Consider the following 25,695-nt stretch of genomic DNA (forward strand, 5'->3'; position numbering starts at 1 on the left):
CCCAAACCAGATCCAGATGTGCTGACTATCAATCAATAAAATGAATGCAAACATGACGTATGCCTATGCCTAAGTCACTTCATCCTAACAGTGAATTAGTGTTTTTCAGTGTCATAATAAATGTCAGAAAAAAACACACCAGAAAGGACAAACTAATATTTGTTGTGTTACATTGAACATTGACAATGAAAGCATTGTCAATGTTCAAGGGTGGCAACGTTTGTTCTATGATGTATGTTGTTGATTAAAGCTAACATAGAAATAGCGTTGTAATTAATTACAAATTCTAGCAAGGCCATCAATGTCTTCATGTATTATTACAAAACGATACATTTTGGCCATTGGTTAAGTGTTAAATGTTGTTTCAATTTAGACCAGATATAGGCTACACCATAAAAAGGGATCAACAAACTCAGAGCATAATCTTCATTGATACCTTGATAGAAAACTGCTTTGGTTTTAACAATATTATTATCCACTAACAACACCAGGAAGATAAATAAAAGAATGTGATAGAAAGGATTAATTAAATATGACAGAAGTGAAAAAGAAGCTGTTCTGACTTTTGAGTTACTTTGGTCACTATGAAAGAGACAATAAGGCAACCTGACAGTGTTTGAATGTAAATTTGTCCCAGTAACATCCGCTCTCTAAGTAAGTGATATTCTTGGAACAACACACTGATATTAACTGAAAACAATAAACCATATCAACTCTGAACTCTAATGTTTTAAACTAGATATAATTTGTTACAGCTACGTCCAACATAGGGGCAGAGGGTGTCAAAGACCATGGGATGGTAAGACTGGGGTGATAAGAGAATAAGACAGACTGTCAGAGCCATTCTCCCAGTTTGGGGGTCACTGCCCCGAGTGCTTCTACTACCACAGGGATCATGTCCACTTTGACCTTCCACATCTGTTCCAGCTGTATTTTCAACCCTTGATACATCTCCATCTGTTTGTGTTCCTTCTTTCTGATGTTGCTGTCAGCTGTTATCACCACATCTAACACCACTGCCCTCTTCTGGTGTTTGTCAACCACCACTATGTCCGGTTGGTTAGCCAGCAGCTGTTGGTTGAAGTCCCACAGTATCTTAACCCTGTCATTCTCAACCACATTCGGTGGTGTGCCCCATCTGGATTTGGGTGCTTTGAGTCCATACTGGGTACAGATGTTCCTGTACACTATCTCAGCCACTTGGTTGTGCCTCTCCATGTACGCTGATCCTGCATGTGTCTCGCACCCTGCCACTATGTGCTGTACTGTCTCAGGGACATCTTTGCATAGCCTGGACCTTGGGTCTGATCTGCTGTGGTAGACCCTGGCCTCGATGACCCTTGTGCTAAGGGCCTGTTCTTGTGCTGCAATGATTAGTGCCTCCGTGCTGTCTGTCAGTCCAGCATTCTCCAGCCACTGGAAGGTCTACTTGGTATCAGCCACTTCGTCTGTCTGACAAGGGTATGCACCATGTAGGGGCTTGTCCCTCCATGTTGTTTGCTCCTCCACCTCTTTACTCTCATCAGGTTTCTGTTGACCGAGGCATTCACTTAGCAGCTCATCCTTTGGGGCCATCTTCTTGATGTACTCCTGGATTTTGGATGTTTCATCCTGGAGAGTGGCTCTGATGTGCACCTCTTTTTGCTTAGTGTATAACCTCAAGGTGCTGGACTTGCAGTGGAACCCTCCACGCATGGTGAGGAGCTTTCTTGTCTTGATATCTGTGGCTTCTGTCTCCTCCTTTGGCCAGCTTATGATCCCAGTTGGGTATCTGATGACTGGCAGTGTTTACATGTTGATAGCTTTGACCTTGTTCTGACCTGCCTTACTCTCTGGAGGTATTTGGTTGTGGTCCACTTCCTTGTGGCCTCCTAATGATTTCCATTAGCCTGCAGGATCCCAAGGTACTTGTAGTTGTCCTGGATACCTCCTATGTTTCCCTCTGGGAGGTCAACTACCTCAGCTCTGATCATATGCCTCTCTTTGATACCATCCGACCACACTTGCCTATTCTGAATGACATTCCTATCTCCTTGCTGCAAATCCTGGTGGCGTGGATCAGTGAGTAGATTTCTCGCTCATTCTCAAGCCACAGCTTGATGTCATCCATGTAGAGCAGGTGGCTGATTGTGTCTGGTGTCTTCCTGCTATTGCAGTCCCCTGAAATTGCTCTGTCAACCAGTAGCTGGTGCTTTGCTCCTCTGGTGTTACTGCCAGTTCCTTTCTGTGTCTCGCTCATGTATTGGACCATATGCCTAGTTATCTTAGTCACTATGATACCTAACAGTGGCGTTTAGTGTATAGCAGTGATCCACAGCAGACAGGACAGCACCTCACATTCCCACTGTCACACCAGTCCTTAGTCACCTTAAAGTACAATCTTCCTCTATTTATCTTCCCAGAGTCCTCTGTGATGTCATTTCAGCACATAGAAAAAGAGTCACTTGGTTGAATGGCACTGCACAGGATTTAACCAAGTTTTAATGAAACAAAAGACATTACAGTTCCTTACATTCCACTGGAAACCGATGCCAGCACATTGTCCAGCTTATTATGCATGCCTCTACAATGGCCTGTACAATTGCTACAGGATGTTCCTTCATCTTTTCTGCGAAATCTTTATTTCAAACTGTCAACATACATAGCGCCCAAAAGAAACATCAGGATCATGTACCTACAGCACCGAAGCACTGAGAATACAAAACGAAAAGTAGAGTCAAACAGAAACACAACAAAAACTAAACAAATATCACTTCAGATAAATAAATGAGTATCTCCTCCACTTTTACTCTGGATGGTTGACATAAAATACATCACTTCCAGTGCCCCTATGCAGCAGAGTCACCACCTGCCACCAGAACTCCAGCATACTGAGAAATACAGAGGGCTTTTTCTGGCTGCCATAGGCTTAAGCAGCATTGTGTAAACTTGTTTGGCAAAGGCTAGAATATAATGGATGTTACTTTCTGTGTAAGAGTCCTGCACTTTGCTTTAAACAGCTGAAAAATTAAATACTGTTGAAAAAGCTCAAATATGTGTCCTTTAAGTCTGAAACAGTTTTCAGACAGAATTAGTCTCGTCTAATCTAGACAGACATCTTCGGATCATTATACACATGCATATATAAATGTATGTTCACACACACATATAAACTGATGCACTGACACATTAATAAATTCACCACTCATTCAGTGGGTCTTAAATCCTTAAATCCATTTTTAACTATCACTATCATATGTCCATACATATGAAAGTAAGACTTTGGGTGTGCAGCACTTGTAATGATCATAATAATGAGTATAGGCTGACCAAACGTCCTCTTTTGCCCAGACATGTCCACTTGACACGTCCGGGGCGTCCGGGGGTTTTTTATAAACTGATGATAATGTCCGGTTTTCCGTGTGTTTGTGTGTGTGTGTTAGAGTGTGGCACGGGCAGCATATTTCTGTCCGAACCCGAACCGAGCCTGACATTATTTAATGACCAAAGCACTGAGTTTGTGTCACACAGTTGTTACGGTTACAGGCTATTTAACAGGCCAGGCGTGCGCCGTGGGTGCTCAGCTGCGGAGAGGGAGACCTCCGTGTTTGAGATGGGAGCGGGAGGCGGGAGGTTCGACGCTTCTAGCGAGAGGAGAGGGAGAAATAAAACAAAATAAGATAAAATAGGAAAAACCTGTCTCCCTCTTTTATTTTATTTTCAGCGTTTAATCAAAGCGGAGGCGGGCGGCTGGAGGTCTGAGACTTCCAGCGAGGAGAGAGGTAGAAACAAACAGCCAATGTGTGTCTGTGTGTGTTATGTTCAGGTGTTGTCACATAGATAACAGTGCCCAAGCAATAAACAGGACAGACAATAGGATTTTATTTATTTTTACACTGTATTTTCACTGAAAGCTGACCGAATCCGACCCGAGCCCGAATACAATTTATAGCTACATTTTTGACCAAACCCGGCCCGACCCATCGGGTATCGTCAGACTCGGATCGCCACACTCTAGTGTGTCTATGTGTCCCCTATTGGGGCCTATCTGAATTTCTGTCTTTGAGAGATATTATTTTGTAATATAACTGACTTTTCTATCCATACATATAAATTTTAAATATATTAAAATTATAAGGCATCTTTGAGTAACCTGCGAGTACCATTTAAGTAGGCTATGTCGTGGCCGGCCGAGTGTCCTCTTTTTTGGAAATCAAAATATGGTCACCCTAAATGAGTAGGCAGAGGTGAAATGCCAAAGCAAGAAAGATAAGTAAGTAATGAGGTAAAAAAGATCATAGCTGATTCAAAATGTTATTCCCAGGTCCTCTCTCTTTCCCTCTCATGTGTCATTCTCTTTAAAGGTGCTCTCACCACACGTCCCCCTCATCCCTCATCTCTTTTATCTGCCTGTTTCACCCACTCATCTTCACCTCTGTCTGATTTACAATTGCTCCTCTCCTCTGGGGAGTGTTAGCCTCGGCCATCCATTTGCAGGGCCCTAAGGCCATGACTAGAGAGAGGGGAGAGAGAGTGATGGATAGACGGAGAAGGTGAGTACTGCTGAAAAGGTGGATGGTTCGGTGGGGAGTGGTTTGGCATGTCTGCAATGGGCACATGCCAGACTCAGCCAGTGACCCACCAATCAACCCTAAAACTGTGCTCTTACACACCTCACTTGCTAAATCTAGCAACATCTTGCTACATCTCTAAATAGACGTGACAGAACAATTCTTGTAAAACATCTCAGGTTGCAAAAGTCAATATTGTGCCTTGCTCACAGGTTTCCTGCTTCTGGCTGTCTGTCAGTTTCCTGCTGGACTCAAGTAAAACAGCATTGACACCCACAAACATACTCGAATTTTAGATTCTGGGTAATCAGGAAATCGAATGTGGGCTGGTTCCAGTGTATTATGGTGTTGATAATGGTCAGTCTTTTGGAGTGTGCATTGGTGCAATGGACAGCAATACTCTCAGAGGCTGGGGGCGGGATTGAAGTTTGAGCAAATGAGCAATTACAAAGGCAAAAAAACAAACAAAAACAAATAGGACAATAAAGTTCAATAAATATGCTTTTGATCCCTCTGACGGACATATTATTTTATGACATCATAACAGTCAGCTAATTTAGTCCAGGGGCCCCCAACCAAGGGGCTGGGCCCCTCCAAATGGTCACCAGATAAATCTTAGAGGCTGTCAGATGATTAATGTGAGAAGAAAGAAGAAAAAACAAAGTTCTGATGCACAAACCTGTACTATAATACATACATTGAAAAATATGCTGTGCTCTTGCTTTTTTCTTTTTAGTTAAAGGTTAGTCCTTGTGTTGTCTCTCTCCTTCATGTTATGCACCGTTGGTTTAATTCAAGGTTCTTTTTTTTTCTTTTCTTTTCTTTTTTTAATATAAAAGTAATGCACACCAAGAATGATTACGAGGTGCAGATCATTGGCAGTGGACTTGATTGTAGAAAGTAAGTGTTGCACACTCAGGCTCCATATGCATTTATTTTATTTTGATGATGTTTCGGCTTTTGTTCTACTCCAACTAACTAAATAACAAATACAAAGGTAAATACAAGATGAAAATATTTGGTTTGATTTTATTTTCCAGTTGATGATGAAGAAAAATCCTGACTAATTGCAGGATAAATTACAGGAAAAACATTACATTACATTACATTACATTACATACATTATTGTATATGTACCTTATATAGTTATATTTTTTGATATGTCTGATCTGATGATGTCATGACAGTTTTGGGATGCCATAAACAATGTGTGAATAAGTTGTTCATGTAAATAGTTGGCTCACTTGACCTCCATACTCTCCTTCTTCCAAATTCTCATCATAAATTAGTTCGATAGAATAATAGAGAGTTTGCTTCTTTCATGTACTCTCTCCATCTCTCATCCCTCTCCTTCATCCCTTCTTTCCCATCTTTTCAACATTTTTCTTCTTTTCTCTCATTTTTTGCCCTCATCTTTGGTCAACTTATTTTTATCTTTCCCTTTAACTCATGCACATATCAATGCTTCACATCTCAGTCTTTGCCCTCAGTTTAGTCTCTCTCTGTCCCTCTCTGACCATCATTCCTCTTTCCTCACCTATCTGATCCTTCCATCCCTCTTCTGTATAGATTCATCCATCCCCTTCCTGCTCCCAGAGTCCCTGCAATGAGATTTCTTTTTCCCCTTTTTCATTCTCTGGCTCTTTACCTCAGCTTCCCTCACCTCTCCTGTCCTGCCTGTGGACTTCCCGCCCTCCCCTCTGATCATGCTTTTTCTTTCCAAATATTAATCCTCATTTCAAACCTCCTTACATCTCTTTGCCTGCAATCAGCCTGCTCTGATCATTCCTTCCAGCTTTCGCTACCTTCTCGCCCCCCACCCCCGCCCTGACTCCCACCCTTGCTGGTTCCTGACCTCCATCCTCCCTGTGATCATCCCTCCAGAGTTGAGGCCATCTGTTCCTGCAGAAGAACCAAGTGCATCCTAGCTTCCTACGCCAGCCAGGATGTGTGTATTTATGCATGTGTGCCAATTAATTTGTGTGTGTGTGTGTGTGTGTGTGTGTTACAGTGTGTTACAGTGTATTACAGTGTGACCACATATTCCTCTGTGAGCATCTGTAAAAACATGGGAGTGTTGCATATTCATGACACCAAGGGTGGAGTACCCTTTTCTACCTTTTATGGAATGATGTTTCAGATGTGCCCCATCAGTGATGGATTGCTGCATAAACAAAATCACTTTGATGTCTAATGCATGATGAATGCATATGGATAATATGGAGATGATTATAGCTAATAAAGCTGGTATCTGAATGCGCTCTTTCTCTAAGTATGTGTGCATGTGTTGTATTGTTTTTGCATGCATAGGTACGTGTGTATGTGTGTATGCATGTTTACGTGGTTGCAGTGAGAGGTCAGGCCCTCAGTGCTCTCCCTGCTTGATTAGGAAGTAAGCAATGTTTATTCAGCAGCAGCTGTCTCAGGGAAATGGCTTTATGCACATGAACCAACACACACACACACACACACACACACACACACACACACGCATGCATGCATGCATTCAGAAAGATGAAGGTGAAGGCTTGGAAAAGAGAGAGATTGATTAGTAGCTTTGTGAACAAGGAGAGGCCCCAGTGGAGTAGAGACACACACATACAGATACATACAATGCATACACAAGCAAAAAAAAGAAAAGAAATGAATACAATAAGTTCACATGCAGCTACGTGTGCAAAGACAGGCTTGCACTTAAAATAAACACTGTGAATAAGTTTCAGTTCTACTCTATTGAAAATCATGGGTGTCATTGAAAGGAGGCGTGCATGACACTTCAGCCCTTAACTGAAACAGAATGTAGAACTCAAAGTGAACTCTGCCCAAATCATAAAGAAAAACACCACTGTGACTTTTACTCTCCATAAAAGCATGGGAAGCTGCTGCACTGCTGCTGCAAGCTGCTGCTTACTTTCATAAAAAATGTTAGAAGCTATATAGCAGACCGTATATTCATATATTTACAAAAACAATAAAAGACTATTCATCATATCTATATCTATGTCAGAGGGTGAATGTCCAAAATGAAACCATCTGATTTCTATTCTGAGACACAGTGTAGACTTTACTTAGGAAAGAAATAAACAAACTTCACAAATCTGCCTTTACAACCAAAAGTACCTCGATTTGCCATTCAGTCCATCCACCTTGCCCTCTCTCTCAGTGTTCCTGATTCTTCCCTCCCGTCTTGACAGCAGCTGTGCATATTCCTCCTCAGGGTAAATCCACCACTAGCAAGAAGGCCTGCTTTACAAGAATGACCCAATTTATCAGACACAGCACTCACACTGTTGATGGATCTAATTAAAATCTGTGTACAAATCGTTTAAAGGCCAGCGGTAATCATATTTATGGTGTGAGCTTTCAGTTATTATTTTACAATATTAATCCAGGATAATCCATCACATCCAATATAAAAGTGCCTTTTCCTGCAAGTTTGATGCTCTCACTGTCTGTTGTCTTGTTTCTTTGTTTGCTGTGACATCATTGTTTTTAGTTATATATAAAGTCCCACAACCATTCCACATAGACTCAGGCGTGTTTGAGAGTACTGTTACACAATTCACTGTAATATAATAGTAATGGTGAGTAGAGTACTGAAAGTCTATACTCAAGTAAAAAAGTCCAATTACTCAAAAATTACTCAAGTCAAAGTGAAAATTACCCTTTGAGAAATCTAATAAAGTAAAAGTAAAAAAGTACCTGGTTAATAAATTACTCCAAGTACAAGTAACTTTACATTTTAATTAGGAATGCACAATAATATCAGCACATCATCAGTACTGGCCAATATTGGCTGTAAAATGAAATAGTGGAATTGGCCAACATGCTTTTTCTTAGTTTGCACAATGAATATTACATACATTGAAAAGCTTTCTATTTTATGTCTCCATCTGCTTGCGGGCTGTCATGATAGGAGTCATGCATATTATGATGTGAATTTCAGAACAGAAGAAACTTAATGATCACTAAAATTAGGTGGAAAAAAATTGGATGTATCGATATTGGTATCGGTGATCAGCCAAATCAGTTGCTACATATATCGGCATATGGGATATCTTCAAAAAATCCAATATTGTGCATTGCTAATTTTAATATATTTTAGGGTGTGCAGACTAGTTCATAATAATGAAAAAACAGCGCCTGTTAAAAAAAAACAACCTTTTCTCAGTTAATTAATAATTCTAACCTCTTTTGATGAGAATTAATACATTCTATAGACACCACAAGCTATAAGATGAGCTAATGTCATTATCATACCATCAAAAATTAATATTACCTATAGTATGTGCAACTTCAATGTGTTTGGGAAGTTTTTAACCCTATAGGTCCTAGGCCTTTTTGGGGTATTTTTACTGCCTTTACTTTTAAGCTCATATCACAGTCATTACAAAGGCTACATACACATGCTATATCTTGTTTTGTTTTTTTCAGGACAATCTGGGCTTACCAGATTTGCCATCATTTCATGACTTCCTATGTGCCTGTATTTTATATTAATTTTTATGTCAATGAAAAAAACAAATCTGTATGACTAAATTCTTACATTTTGACATGTATCTCACCATAGCAAGTTGGAAAATGACATATTCTGCCATATCTGAAGAAGGGAGACTCTCTGGAATCTGGCAATATAAGAACCATGATGCTGGGACATTCTGTCACTTCACAGTTGTCCAAAACATGTGGTTTGTGCCAGGCGGACATGATTACCAGTATTTTTTCATTATTGCAAGAAATTCCATTGACCCATTCATAAGTCAAAAATGTGTTTTATCTGAAAGAAACATGCAATATTTACATCTAAAATAATAGAAAAATAGTCAACCAAGTGCAATGATGTCCTCCAAGATAATATTTGTTTTTCAGTTGCAGTTATATATTGGGGGGACATTTTGGACATTGGTGGGGGGCATGTGTCCCCCTCAATGTATATGGTGACTACTGCCCTGTCAGGCATGCATAATTAGGCCTCAGTTGTCTGGGTGCACAAAGGTGAAGTGCGCTGGTTTTGTCATACAAAGTTTGATGGAGTGTCAACTGGACAATATGGAGATATTTGCATCTTGAAAGCTGGACGACAAATGTGGATAGACAGGGAGAAACACACGCAAGCCTAAGACGTGGTAAGATATGATATTCCTCACTATATGAAGTGACTGAAAACAAGATCTGTATAATGGATTGTAAAGAAATTCGTCAGGTTTTTATTTTGTAGACACTTGATCTGTATTTATAGCGTGATGGGATGACAGCACAATGATGTGTGTGGTATCACTGGAAAGCTCTGCTCCTGCGCTTTCATGTGATATGCGTGGCATTTCTGTGTGACCCTGCATTTGCGAGTAATCCATCCAAGAGTAATGTGTGTTCGCCCCGCCCACTTCCAGGTCGTTGCACTCGCCGCTCGCTGCAGAATACAGGTATGCACACCTTAGCATTGTATTTATATTCGGCTGCATGTTATGTATCTGAAACCGTAACCTTTTCATTAGGTCTGGCGTCTCACCTGCAGTCGAAGCGATTATCCAGGGTGGTCTATCGCTGCCGACTGGAGCGTAGCCTGCTGCCTTCCCCTGCCGCAGTGACTCTCTTCACCCCTCTCCCTCTTTGGGCGGACGTCGGTTCTAGCATTGCTGTTTAATTATGGTCTTTTAGCCACGGCTCCTGCTACCGTTGCTACTGCTGCTACTACTCTTAGCCACGGCTACTGCTGCTGCTGCTACCGCTGCTACTACTCTTAGCCACGGCTACTGCTGCTGCTGCTACCACTGCTACTACTCTTAGCCACGTCTACTGCTGCCGCTGCTACCACTGCTACTACTGTTACCGCGGCTATCGCTGCTTCGCTGTTGCTGCTGCTTCGCCGGCTTGGACTGGGCTTCCTGTCGGCTGCGTGTGTGTCAACCTGCTTCCTGCTGTCGGCTTGCTCTCCTGCTTCTGCGGGTGTGGTGCTGCTGGATGCGTGTGGCTGCCGCTCGTGCTGACCGGGCTTCCGATCAGTGGGACGCCACGAGCTCAATCCGGACTTTCAGCCACCCATCTGGACTGGACTGTGTGTGTGTGTGTGTGTGTGTGTGTGTGTGTGTGTGTGTGTGTGTGTGTGTGCGCGCGCGTGTGTGTGTGTGCGTGTGTATGTGTGAGTGTTAATCAAGGTTTGGCTTAATTGTTTTGTTTATTTTCTTATTTAATCATTGGTCGATTTCCTTGAATTTCTTAGTTTAGTTCCTTGTTTTGTTTTGGGGAACTTATTGTAATTAAGTTTCATTTGGGAGGGGAACTCCTCAGTTTGAGTCCTCAGTTATTTGTGTATATCAGTTATGATGATTAACTGTTGAGTTGATATCTCTGGCCAGAGACTCCTTAGTTTCCTTTGTGTTTCTTTTGTTTGGTTGATTTATTATTGATCTAAATCCATATTTGTCAGTTTATTAATCCATTACAATTTGTTTCCTTATGTCATGGGATATTGTTTGTTTTCTTTTTTTATACTTGAGCCTTGACTGTGTCTCTCCTTTTTCCCCTACGGCTGAAGGCCAACGGTGGTGGTGGTGGTTTCCCTGGGTGGTGGTGATCCCCTGTGTGCTGTGTGACCCCTGTTCAAGATTTGCTTTGTGTGCACTTCACGTTTTAGCTGTGTGTTTGGGGTGCTCTCCCTTTTCTTTTTGGACTTCACTCCCCCTTGTCACCCCCTCCTCCAGCCGGTAAGCCTCAGTCTGTATCCCCTAGTTGGGCTCTCTTCTCCTTTTTTTGGTTATTGTGCCAAACTCCGTTGTTTTAATTAATAAAATATTTTTTTATGATCATTAAACTCCGTCTCCTGCCTCCCTGAACGAACGAACCTGAGTGTCTTTCTGGTGATAGTTCACCTTTAATATGGGTCCTTGGGCCCTACCCCAAGGTGGCGTTGTCGGTAAAGAGATCCTCTACTATATAAATTAATAATCACCCCCTCGTGTTGCCACATTAGCCTATTCGTAAGAGTCCACATGTCGATTAAACAGGCAATGTCAATAGAACGCAAGATCATTTTTGGCAATGAACCCATGACTTGGGAGTAGAACTTTGATGGCTTCTGAAAACCAAACTACTGACGACATTAATCAATCAATCAATTTTATTTATAAAGCCCAATATCACAAATCATAATTTGCCTCACAGGGCTTTACAACATACGACGTCCCTCTGTCCTTAGGACCCTCACAGCTGATCAGGAAAAACTCCCAAAAAAACACTTTAACAGGGGAAAAAAACGGTAGAAACCTCAGGAAGAGCAATTGAGGAGGGATCCCTTTTCCAGGAAGGACAGACGTGCAATAGATGACGTACAGAACAGATCAACATAATACATTAACAGTAATCCGTATGACACAGTGAGACAGAGAGAGAGAGACAGAGAGAGAGAGAGAGAGAGAGAGAGAGAGAGAGAGATGCAGGACAGACTGTAAGAGAGATGCAGGACAGACTGTAATGACAGTAGCTTACAACAACATTAATGAAAGTAATAATATTATAATTATAATTCTGGCTACTGTAGTACAATATGATAAGTATATATCAATATCTGATAGTTTACATATGTGACAATAATCATATTATAATCATATTGAGGTTTGCAAGCCATTGTTGCAAAGAAAAGAAAATAAATGCTACGTTAGTGTTGATATGGATGTCTGGGGGCTGTGGCTGTATAGCTACTAAAAAAATATTCTATAATATAAATATATTAAAAAATATATAAAAAAAACTATTAATATTTAATATTTTTATGGTTGTTTTTCAACAACAACAAAAAAAGTCCTGAAGGGGAAAGGTGTCAGTTTTATTGACAAATTGAAACTGCCCCAAAAAAGTAATAATGTATCTAAATTGGTGAGTTATTTATCATTCACATATCACAGACTGTGATAAATAGAAAAAAAATTCCATCCAACATTTATTACGTAGAAGGTAAATCATAATTCATGTTTTTTTTTTCATTAAAGTAACAGTGACTTCATGTAAATAAAATGGCATATAAATTGTTAAAAATCCTCAAAAGGAATGAATATTTGATATGTATAATCTGAGTAGAAGTTGGTTAAAAGATTTAAGCAAAAACAATGTAGAGAAAAATATTAATGTTTAATATTTTTATGGTTGTTCACACCATCCCGAAGGGGACAGGTGTGATTTCTTTTTTTTTTTTACAAGGGCAGACATCACCAGATAGATAAACTAATTCTGAACGCAGAAATATATAGCTTTTATGTGTATGGAGTCAATAAATTTTAGATGCGTTGGCCATCATTTTTTCTTCCAAAGATCGTCATGAGGCTTTGTGTCCTGCACTTTTGAGCGCTTATAAAATCCAAAGCATTCGAGTAATGACAAAGTCCTTCACAAGTTTTTTTCACCGGGGGTAGAGCTATTATATATATATCATGTGTGCATGTTGGAAGCAGTTATGATAAACGGTGTAGGAACAACTATTTTTTGAGAGAGAGAATTTGTGAAAAACGTCATCTTACATTGAAAGGGCAATAGCGCACTTCCTGTTGGGTTTAGGTCAGGGGTGGGAGTGCATGATTTGTAGGTTTTTATGGGACGAACAAGCCAGTTTTGGTTTGGTCTTTCTACGTGATTCCTACTGTTTGCAGTGGGCATTTTAGTGTGTGTAGGTGGCACAAAAATCGTCATGAGGTTTTGTAACATGTCACCTTTGAGAGGCCATAAAATCCAAACCGTTCAAGTAATGAAAAAGTTGTACAGAAGATTTGTTCCCCAGGAGTTGATCTGTCAGGGTTGTGAGTTTGAAGCCGATACGATAAACAGTGGAAGAGATTGTTGTTGTTTTAAGGATTTTGAAGAAAGAGCATTTTTGAGGCGAAATCTTACTTTGAAAGGGCAAATAGCTCAATTCCTGTTGGGTTTAGGTCAGGGTTGTGAGCATGTTATTTGTACGTCTTGATGAGACGAACAAGACAGTTTTGGTTTGATCTTTCTACGTCATTCCGACAAGCCGCAGCGGCAATTTTAGTGTGTCTAGGTCGTGCTAGAGAGCCCATTTTGGAACTTTGAGGATTAATTACTTCATTTTCTAATATTTTTTGCCAGTCCTGACATGTGTGCCAACTTTGGTGAGTTTTTGAGAAAGAAAGAATAATAAACGCCACAACGCAACTCAGCCGAGGTCCCTAATTAAAGCTGCAAGCAGCGATGAACGGCTCCAGTTCATTTCTGTCAAAGTTAGACATCGCATACAGGAGTGACTTGGCATATCCTTCATACAGTGCTGGAATGACATATTTCCCACTTTGTATCACTTCCTCTTTCCACTATAGGGAGTTGGAGAGTGCACTAATTATACATCATGTTTTTATACATCAAATATACACTGCAGCATGTAACTTTCACATAAATCGAAAGATAAGTGTTTGATGAGACCTACTTCCTGTCGCCACTAGGTGGCACTATGATTATCAGGAAATATTGTAATGAAAATGTGTTCAGGGCGGGACTAATACAAATCATGTGAAGTTTGGTGGAGATTGGACCATTTACTCCAAAGCTACAGCAATTTAGTTTTTCATGGCGAGACCTCAAGATTCAATGCTTGAGATATGGAGTCAAGTTTGAGGTGGATCTGGTCAATTCTGTAGGAGATGTACATTAAACTAAAACATAACATTTCCCATTGCCAGTAGGGGGCGCTATATTTATCTCTAATTATTGACATGTAGATGTGTTCAGGGCGGGACTGTCATCAATCCTGTGAAGTTTGGCCAAAACTGGACCATGTATGCTGGAGTTATAAACTACTCCCTGTTTAGTGGTGAGACCCTTAACTTTGACGCCATCCCATGGTCACATGAATTGATGAAAACTCAAGCTTTTGATAACTTTTCATCTTCAAGGTCTTGGGATGGGACAGACCAAGGTTTGAAGTCAATCGGATGAAATCTCTAGGACTAGTTCGTTCATTTATGACCCCCTGGAAATGGCCAAAAATGCACCAAAATTGCACAGTAAATTCAAAATGTCCAACTTCCTGTTGGGTTTAGAGCATGCCTCCAAGAGGCTTTTTTGTACATCTCTGAGCGTTACATAAGTCTGCCAAGTTTCATACATGTAAGTTAAACTAGGTTCAGGGGCTGTTTCCTCAAACTTTTGTAGGGAGCGCTACTGAGCCATTTTTTGGAACCCGTGCACGAGACCCTTAAAATATCAAATTTTTCACCAGTCCTGATATATCTGCAAAGTTTCATGAGTTTTCAAGTATGTTAAGCCTCCCCAAAAGGCAATTCATTTGGAGAAAGAAGAAGAAGAAGAAGAAGAAGAAGAAGAAGAAGAAGAAGAAGAAGAAGAAGAAGAAGAAATCCTTGCATTTCAATAGGGTCCTCGCACCAGTAGGTGCTCGGGCCCTAATAAATCCTTGCATTTCAATAGGGTCCTCATCCCGCTAAGTGCTTGGGCCCTAATAATAAATCCTTGCATTTCAATAGGGTCCTCGCACCACTAGGTGCTCGGGCCCTAATAAATCCTTGCATTTCAATAGGGTCCTCATCCCGCTAAGTGCTTGGGCCCTAATAATAAATCCTTGCATTTCAATAGGGTCCTCGCACCACTAGGTGCTCGGGCCCATTTCAAGGGGGCGTTATAGAGGCATTTTAGCCCCCCCCCCCCCCCCCCCCCCAATGGGCGACGCCCAATTCAGATGTAAGAGCCCACCATCCTCAATTTTCCTGAGGATATGAGGTCACTGAAGTCATCAAAAAGCCAAATGTATTTGGTCAATCAATCAATTTCAATCAATTTTATTTATAAAGCCCAATATCACAAATCAGAATTTGCCTCACAGGGCTTTACAGCATACAACATCCCTCTGTCCTTTGGACCCTCACAGCGGATAAGGAAAAACTCCTCCCCAAAAAAACCCCTTTAACAGGGGAAAAAAAAACGGTAGAAACCTCAGGAAGAGCAACTGAGGAGGGATCCCTCTTCCAGGACGGACAGACGGGCAATAGATGTCGTACAGAACAGATCAGCATAATAAATTAACAGTAATCCGTATGACACAATGAGACAGAAAGAGAGACACAGAGAGAGAGAGAGAGAGAGAGAGAGAGAGAGAGAGAGAGAGAAAGATGCAGGACAGACGGTAATGACAGTAGCTTACAACAACATTAATGAAAGTAATAATATTATAGTTATAATTCTGGCTACTGTGGTACAATATGTTGAAAGTATATATTAGTATCTGGCAGTATACATGTGTGACAATAATCATATGTGTATAATAACAGTAGAAGTATGACTAATGACTAATGATGGCAGCAGCAGCAGCAGGAGGCATCTGGCAGGACCACGGCAGCAGCACAACCACACACGTCATGTTATCCAGGCACTGCTGCGATATGACTTAATCTGAGAGACAGTGGAGCACAAAGGCTCCGGAGAAGAAGCCGAGTTAGTGACATCCAGAATAGCCGAATTAGCAAGATGCAGTAATAGGATACGAGAGAAAGAGAGAGAAGGAGAAGGTGCCCGGTGTATCATAAGGGGGTCCTCCGGCAGACTAGGCCTAAGTCAGCCTAACTAGGGGCTGGTACAGGGCAAGCCTGAGCTGGCCCTAACTATAAGCTTTATCAAAGAGGAAAGTCTTAAGTCTAGTCTTAAATGTGGAGACGGTGTCTGCCTCCCGGACTGTATGTAGGAAAATGAGAGAGGAGAGGAACCTGATAGCTGAAGGCTCTGGCTCCTGATCTACTTTTGGAGACTTTAGGGACCACGAGTCACCCTGCGTTCTCAGAGCGCAGTGTTCTGGTGGGATAATATGGCACTATGAGCTCTCTAAGATATGACAGAGCTTGACAAGTTAACAGTAGGATTTTAAATTCAATTCTGGATTTTACAGGGAGCCAGTGCAGAGAAGCTAAAACAGGAGAAATATGATCTCGTTTCTTAGTTCCTGTTAGTACATGTGCTGCTGCATTCTGAATTAGCTGGAGAGTTTTTAAGGACTTACTAGAGCTACCTGATAATAGAGAGTTACAGTAATCCAGCCTGAGGTAACAAAAGCGTGGACCAATTTTTCTGCATCTTTTCGGGTCAGGATAGGCCTAATTTTCGCAATATTAAGCAGATGAAAAAATGCAGTCCGTGAGGTTTGTTTTAAATGAGAATTAAAAGACAAATCTTGATCAACTGTTACTCCGAGGTTTCTCACGGTAGTGGTAGAGGCCAGAGCAATGCCATCTAGAGAAACTATGTCATCAGATAAAGAGTCTCTGAGTTGTTTGGGGCCAAGAACAATAATTTCAGTTTTGTCTGAATTTAACATCAGGAAATTGGTGCTCATCCAGGTTTTTATGTCTTTAAGGCAGTTATGGAGTTTAGTTAATTGATTACTTTCTTCTGGCTTCATCGATAAATACAACTGTGTATCATATTTGTTAATACATATCATACATTTGTTATACTGTATTACATTACACATTTAAAATTACATTACTCAAAACTACACATTTCAAACTACATGGAATCAAAATCTTGTTCAGTAACACTACTCAGACTAAAGCTGCACACAATCCCTTCATGATCACTAAAATAAATAGGTACCACTAGTGCCTGAACATCATAAATTGGTGTTTTGACGTACACATAGTCAATGAGTGTGCCTCTCTCTGTTGTGGGTTGTGTCACATGTTGCAGAAACCCTTTCTCTATCATAAAATGAGGCAGAGATGAAGATGTTAAAACATCATCATTAAAGTCCCTCATTAGTGCTACAGTTTTATCCAAGGAGTCCAACCAGTCAAGCAACACAGTGAGATTTGCCTTGAACAAAGACATAGGGTATGATGGCGGTCGATAGATCACAGCTAACACTATGTCCGCACTATCACAGGCACAAATCAAACACTCAAGGTTCACGTTTGAGGCCTGAAAAACTTCACAGACTAAATTGTTACTGGAATACAAACCAACTCCACCATGTTTCTGCCCTTGTAGTTCCAATAGTACTGGATCACCACTAGTGTATGACAGACTTTGGGGACAACTGTGAAAACTATAACCGTCTATCTGGACTGACTCTAGTGAGGAATCTGCAGGCAGCCATGTTTCTGTGACAGCAATACAGTTAGGCTGCAAATGCTGTGTACATGATGCTAAATCTGCAACATGTCCAGATAAACTTTACACATTCATCAAAAACACAGAAAGAATTTGACTCGATGTTAGGCCTGGCCATGTTTTCTATTAAAAATGGAGGCATGCTTTGAAGTGCATCCTTTATTTTGGCATTACAGAATATGGCCTTATCCTCAAAATCCCTAATTATCAAACCAGACAGAGTCCTGGCACGACTTATAGCTACATAGGCCTGTCCAGGAGCAAATATGTTTTCTAGAGAGACCACTGCTTCATCTACAGTGATTCCCTGTATTTTGTGTACAGTACAAGCCCAGGCAAGTTTTAATGGAAATTGCCAGCGCATCCCACCTTTACCCGTGGCTCTTTCCTCTTCAGGCTCGATCCCCGTCGAGCCAGGTACAAGTGGTGGGGTACGTGCACTGTTTTTCCTCCTCTGGGCACCAACTTTATCATCATCAAACTTAACAAACACCACCCGAGGAAACTTACTGTCAATCTGATAAACAATCTCAGTGACTGTGCCACTTACACCATTCACAAGACCATCAACGACATCAACATTTTTCATTAACATTACACGAGCGCCTTTACCCAACAGCAACTTTTCATCCAAACATGTGTTAGATGTTTTGCTGTGATGGCCACTCATCAACTCCAATTTCCAAGTTTTTTATATTGTTAACAAAGTTCTGGGCATGGATTTCTTCATACTCGGGACACGTTGTAATCAGCTGCTGAACATTGTGCTCATTTACTTGTTTGTTAGTAGCAAATATGTGTAAAGCTGAGCTGACTTCAGCAGTTTCACGACTTTCCAATATTTCAATGTCACTGTTCAGCATTGGAGTCCCTTTAGTGCGCGTTCTGAGCCGATTCAACAAATGCAAACACACTATCCTTCTTCCTTACAATCGTTGTCAACTCAACAACCTTAAATAAACTGAGCCAAAGGTTTACAGTTACATCATCAGTGTACAACGATTTCCCTTTAACGGGAGGCAGCTTATAAAAGTCGCCGACAGCAAGTACACACGCATTACCAAACGGTGAAAAATCACCTGTTTGTTTGATCTGCCTTAACCGTCAATGGATATAAGCCAGGAGGTTATGATCTACCATGGAGATCTCATCAATGATCAAAATCTGCAGATCACTAAACTTAGCTCGCAAAGAATTCAGCTTCTCTTCCCCCAAGGGAGTGTACGGTAAATGTACATCTCTCCCTATGCTATAAATACATGTAGTGGCTCTGGATTTTTATTCGACAGTCGCTCTAAACACCACTGACAAACCCAATAAAAAATGGACATCTGGGTCTCATTCAGTGATCTAATTAATGTCAAGCCCTCTTTTCTGGTCATGACATTATCTTTTTTCTCTAAATGGGAAACCTGTTGCCTGTTAACAGACAAATCAGGAATATTTTCCTGATGTTCATCCCCTACTTGTGGATTATCCCTGCGTTCCTGCACGCACTCTAACCATTCCAGCTCAGCCTCTGGACACAGCTCACACCAAGCATCCTCTAAAATACCCTCATTATCAATCTTATCCTGAGCATTATCTAATTTATCAGCTTCGATTTCAAAGTGATATCTATTTGAATTAACAAAAGACTTCACAGAATGTCTGGACCATCACTAAACCTCACATAACCATTACTGTAAAACTCTTCAAAGATTACATAGTTAGTAGGTTTTAGCTGGGAGTCTGTGCGATGCGGCAGGAACAACTGTAAGATGCTCTGATAGAACAACTCTGGACTCCTAGTGTCAGAAAAATGAGCATAACGGATTACAGCTGGTTGTGTCCGTGATCTCTTGGCTACAAAACCATACTTACCATTTAACTTAATTGCGCCTTTACATTTCTCATTTTTAGTGAGAACATGATACTCGGACACAAATGCAGCCAAACACATGTCCCTGAAAACGTCATCATTAGGTCTATTCCTGTACCGATCAACTATGCTAGTCATCCACATGTCTTCACTGCTAAGAACATGCGATGATGCCGAGGTTGCCTTCTGTTTCAACACACTTAAAGGCAAACTCATCTTAACAGTACTGTCCCCTGTGGGAATGAACAAGACCTTTCTGGAACATTCTTTGAGATGCATATTAGTGAGTCTGTAAACAGCCTCCTGAGCTGACACAGCCATATGATGTAAATAAACACTGCCCAGCTTCTTGAGAGCCTCTTTAACATTAACATTACCTTCTTTAGAGGCCTCTTTGTGTGCATTGCCCAACAACAATCCCATTTCCCACTCAGCCTTGGAAATGTACGAAATAATATAAACAACACAGGCATATGCATCAACTAAATACTGGATTTCCATTTTGGCATTCCAGCACTTTAGCAAAGGCTTACTGTAGTGGTTAATTGACTCTTCATCAACCTGTCTTTTCATATCGACCTGAGTGTTCTGTCCACAGATTCTGTAAGCTGCTTCAAAAACTTCCTGAGAGATCCCTAAATGATCGAAAAGGTGCTCAACACTATCAAAACTGCTGTTTTCATCTGACAAAGCCATTTTAATGTCTGACAGAATCTTCTTGGCCAATTCTTTTCTACGTTTCTTCTCAGCTAAACGTGTGTCGCACGCACATTGTGCTAAGATGATCACAAATCACATCTATCAGCCCACTGCAAGTCCTCTACAGTGGCTGATCTACCTTCCTGTTTCAGAATACTAGACAACAGATTGCCCCAACGCATATCTGCTGAGCTAAAAGAGCAAAACCATGTGGGAATGCCAAGCTGATGCACACACGCCAGAAGGTCACGTTGTGCGCCCTGCCAGTAAGGTACAGTGCCTTGAATAGGCTTCAGGAAGCGATAGCCATCATCAAATTCAAACATCTGCTTCAAAGACTCTTCATTGTTCAGAATATCTGAAACTTTGTAGGACCTTTGACCTCCTTTATGTTTACGTAAAGTGATGGATACATTTGACACGACCTGTTCAACCTCAGACATGCACTGAGCGAAAAATATATATTCCACATTGTTACCAAACCTGCCATCTGCTTTCAAAATTCTATTATTAAAGTAGCATGACAAACTCAAGCGATATGGCCGACGCTCGTGATAACTGTTTCTGGCTTGTGGAAAAAGCACAGGGAAACACTTTGCTTCATTTGTACTATCACTAAGCAGCTTCACAGGATTGTTACCTTCTGCTGGAGCTACAATCAAAATGTCATCAAAATATTGGTCAAGGACTTCCTGACCAATATCAACCGGCATCAGACATGTGTCTGGAAACATACCATGTTGCTGTCTATCATGCAGAAGCTCATCCTCAGCTGCAACAGCATCAGCACTGTCTACGGTATCTGATGCCTCAAGAACTTCAGCTTCCTGTTCCTGACAAAACTCTTTTAACCAGGCCTCATTAAACACAATGTCCTTATAGTAAGCATTGGTTTGCTTTAAATACTGCAAGGCCTGTTTAATACGCAGAGTATCAACAAATTGATACTCACAGTGACCTTTATAGGTCAACTTGCGCTTTAACTTAACTGGCAACAAAGACCCTTGCATATTAGAACGGGGCAACAAGTTACTGGTCTGTTCAATGTTAGCAGGAACACATGTCACTGGACCATGTACTCCATTTTGCCCCCCTTTGGGCAAAGCTAACATCTTCATGAAAGGAATGTGTAGAGCAATCAAATGTTGTTCTAAACTATTTAAGCACAGCAGCTCAGGAGGGATGGCCTGAACTGTTAAATTGTTTGTCCAACACTCAGGTGGCATTTCACCTCTATTAATTTTATAATGACAGCTGTAACATATCCACAGCTTCCCTCAAGCTGTGTCTAACAACTGACAGGGCACATCACAATACTCATTACACTGATGTAAGTAGTCCTCAGATATGCAGTTTGCTGCTATTGAGGCTACTGTCCCTGTTTTACTATAAGCGTCCCTTTTACAATGTAGAACCTGGTGTCTAAACAAAAGCCTTTGACAAACACAACAAACAAACTCTGGCCCATCTGCCACTTTATCTAAAAACTGCTTCATTACAAAGTCAAACTGCTGTGTCTTCACTTTCTTATGCTGCATTTTCAATTTAACATCTGCTGCAACACACTTCTTATGATCAGGATTTTGACGATATTTCCTGATGCTTGCAGCCTTTACATTGCCTTTATAGATCTTATTAAGCCAATATTTAGTTTTACTCATTTCTCTAACTATACTCTTATGTAAAACATTATTCTTATATTTAGCAATGTTGAAGCCTTTTACCTGTTCCTTATGTACATTGTTTACTTTATATTTATGAACACTAAACGCTAGAGTTGGGCGATCTTATCCATATCCTATCGTCCTATCGCCATCTAGTGAAATTGCTGATGAACGATGTCATCGCCCGGGGGGGGGGACGGGGGTCATTACGCGACGCCGCTGAAACGTTCACTTTTTGCCTCTCTTTGGCGTTTGAGCAGCTTTATAAAACTCTTGAACATGTAATGGCTCCTTAATTAGCAAGTTGACTTTACATAGACGGCATATCTTTTCAATTTCTCCTGACATTGTGTTGTATGGTTTGTTCACTGCTCCGCGACATGCGCGTTAAGGCCCGAACATACTCGGGCGGAACATACGCGGAACGGATTCCGCGGAGGTCCGCGTGGACTCAAAGCAGACGTCCGCAAGCCCATTTTTACAGGAAACTACAACGCGGCAGTGCACTCGACTATGAAAGCCTGAATGACTGCGGACATTCCTCGCGGAGTCCGCTCCGCTTATAGTACGCCCGAGTATGCTTGTGTCGAGCGGGCGGAGGCGTTGATCCACCCCCCACCCTCCACTCTCTCACTAAGCAGCCTCCCTCTGTCTCCTCTCACTCAGCCTCGTTCAGCCTCAATCTCGTCAGCATGCTCCACACACGTGCTGTCTCCCCCCCACACCTTGCGATTGCATCATCATTTAAAAAAGACATCGTGAAACAACCCTTCTATCGCCGATGGGCGATCGGATCGCCCATTGGCACAACCCTACTAAACGCCTTCACCTGTATCTTATGTGCAACATTATCTTCGTATTTATTTACACTAAGGGCCTTCACTCGTATCTTATGTGCAACATTATCTTTTTATTTATTTACACTAAGGGCCTTCACTCGTATCTTATGTGCAACATTATGTTTGTATTTATTTACACTAAGGGCCTTCACTCGTATCTTATGTGCAACATTATCTCTGTATTTACTCATGCTCAAATGGTTTTTGTGGTCTCTATGTAATGAATTTTGTTGATATTTTTGTTTACGAAATGTCTTTACAGTTTCATGATGGTACATATTTTTTTGATAGTGTTTTTTACATTTCAAGTTATGTTTCTTTTTCAAGTATTTTGATACATCACGTTTAACAGGATTCAACTTATTCACTTCAGAAACATTACTTTCAGCTTTATTTTTGCATCTTAAGTTATAGCCTTCAAAAACAGTTGTGTTAACTTTACAGTAATCATAACAGCTCTGTGTTTCAGGCTGGTGAACACAGACAACTGTCTCATAATGGTTAGCGTTAACATTATGTAAAAACACACCTTCATTTGAGAACTTGGTATTCTGACAACTATATTCAAGCCAGCAATTATTATAATAAGTGAAAACACTAACACCTAAAAAATCAGCTGTGGCTTGAATCTCTAACTCGGTGGCCCAAGTACCAACAAAGCACATCCTTGACATTTTGATGTATTCTGATATGGAGGGATACTCGTTTCTCAGAATACTCTGATATGCCATAGGGTTGCTTTGTAACTGCTTCACTGCTGCAAGTCTAATCTTATGGTACTTCTGTGTACCACTAATAGCCTGGCTAACTGCATTAAAGAAACAGTTGCCATCGCCCACAATCTTCTCTGTCCTACAAGGAATCCCTAAGGGACCGACAGCAGAAGATGTGGCATCTACTCTCTGTGACTCCATGTTAAACTGCTTACACAGAGCGAGAGCAACATTTTTAGAAAGGGGATGAAATTGTAAGTTTTGACATGCTACATCTCTAACAAACACAACATCTGAATTTACTTCATTATGAGAAGTCTTTGCCTTCTTAGATGTGCTATTTTTCAGCGTGAGTTTACGTTTCTCACCTATCTCAGTTACTGCACAGACCACTGGTGCGGCAGGACTGTCCTCAGTAGGAGCAGTAACCTGTCCCTTTCTACACTCTACAGCTGTAGTAGCACCCAAGGACAAAGTACTTCTTTCACTTGAGCGTTTCACACTAACACCACAGATCTCAAAAAGCTTAGGGGTTTGCTGAAGAAAACCTGCAAACTTGCAAAAGTGCTGCAAGATTTGCTGGAGGGAACTGAAATAAAGCACAACACTTTGCCCTGCACCATCAACCATCCCATCAGCACTGCGAGCATGGGAGTCAACCACAGCATACTGGCCATCTTTACTAATGATGGCACAACTATTGCCACTCAGTGTGAACAAGCAGGGGTTGTATTTTGTGCACATTTTACTCAAACCATCAGAGTGGTGAGCCCTGCTGCAAAAAACTCACTCTTAACACCGTCAACATCTCCAGTTAAGTGATCAATACCAAATTTCAAATCAAATGTTTGTCTATCAAGGACATACTGCTGAGGCAACTCTGGAACACAAAGGTATGCAGACCCAGCAGTGATCAGGTTGCCATCCCTCAGGGATGTGTACAGCTCATCACCTGAGTACACAACCTTGTCCAGTGTGTCAGGCTGCCATGAAAACACACTGTCTTTGTTGTGTTTCACTAGAGCAACCAAACTAATCGCCATACACTGAAGACCAGGATATTTAAACTTCAGATCGCCTTGACGGAAACTTCCTCTAACAGAAACGCGACCCTGGGACTGAGTTGGAGCCTGTGGAGCCATCCACACAGGAGCACTGCAGCCTTCTCCCTCAGCAACACACTGCTCCACAGAGATGCTACTGACACCAAACCACTCTGCACCTAACGACTCCTTCAGATTCAGGATGTGAATCATGAGGTCATACAAGCACGTGTTAAACACAACAGCAGACCAACAAAGTCATGGTAAACTGCCTCCCCCACATCCACCTTCCACTTCTGACCAAACAGATGAAGCTGCTGATGTCTGAACCCACCATTTCCCCTGCCAACCCTATTTGCCAACTTACGGCCCTCGTCACAAACATCATCAATGTCAGTTGCACGCCAGGTACAAACCGGAGCAATGCTATGCCCAGCTGCTGCAACAACACTGCACGACACGTAAGCATCGACATCAAAACGTGACAATGCTGTACGCTGACTGCTCCCTGACACTACTGAGCTCATCACTTTCTCCAAACACCTGCAAAGTAAAGGACAGATACGTTGCCTTTGCGTGACCCCTGGTGTGTTCCCCGTAGCTGCTTGAGTGTCGTGGACCACGGTCACATCTGGGCCAGCAGCCTGGACAGGCACAGGGACAGGACACATAACCACAGGATGGGTAGCCATACCTGGAGGAAGAGTGGTCCCCGACACAGCACAGGTCGACACAAGGTTGGGTGTCGCCTCCTTCTGCAACAGAAAGACAAAGCAATCAAAAACATTAACAATGGTATACACAGACATGATCATCCAATTATGATGCTACTACATTAACCACAACACCAGAGAGCTTGCATGGATCCTTAAAATAACTTTACTTGCCTTCTGGTCCAAAACCCAGGCTTTAGGACAAGCACTCAACACAGATGTTGAGGTCTTGACCTACAGAAAGAAAGAAAGAAAGAAAGAAAGAAAGAATATTGTTCTGTGAAATCTCTACTTGAACAGAGAAAAATTACTGCTTCACATTCCTCACTTGCAAGAACTAACAAAACTGCACATACCTTATTCCTTGCCACCTCCTTCCTGACACTGGCAGACACCCTAGCTCTTGGTGTTGTTGCCACCTGCAAATACAAAACATAAAACCATCATAAATAACCTCATAAACAAACTAGAACCCATGACGTCATCTTCCTTTCACA

General features: G+C 41.4%; 1 pseudogene; it reads right to left on the minus strand.

The window, feature by feature from the left end:
• Positions 1-834: 834 nt before the first annotated feature.
• LOC144462605 (uncharacterized) overlaps positions 835-25,695 on the minus strand; it is a 346,494-nt pseudogene continuing 321,633 nt past the window's right edge.

Source organism: Epinephelus lanceolatus, chromosome 3 (assembly GCF_041903045.1).
Source record: "Epinephelus lanceolatus isolate andai-2023 chromosome 3, ASM4190304v1, whole genome shotgun sequence".
Lineage (NCBI taxonomy): Eukaryota > Metazoa > Chordata > Actinopteri > Perciformes > Serranidae > Epinephelus > Epinephelus lanceolatus.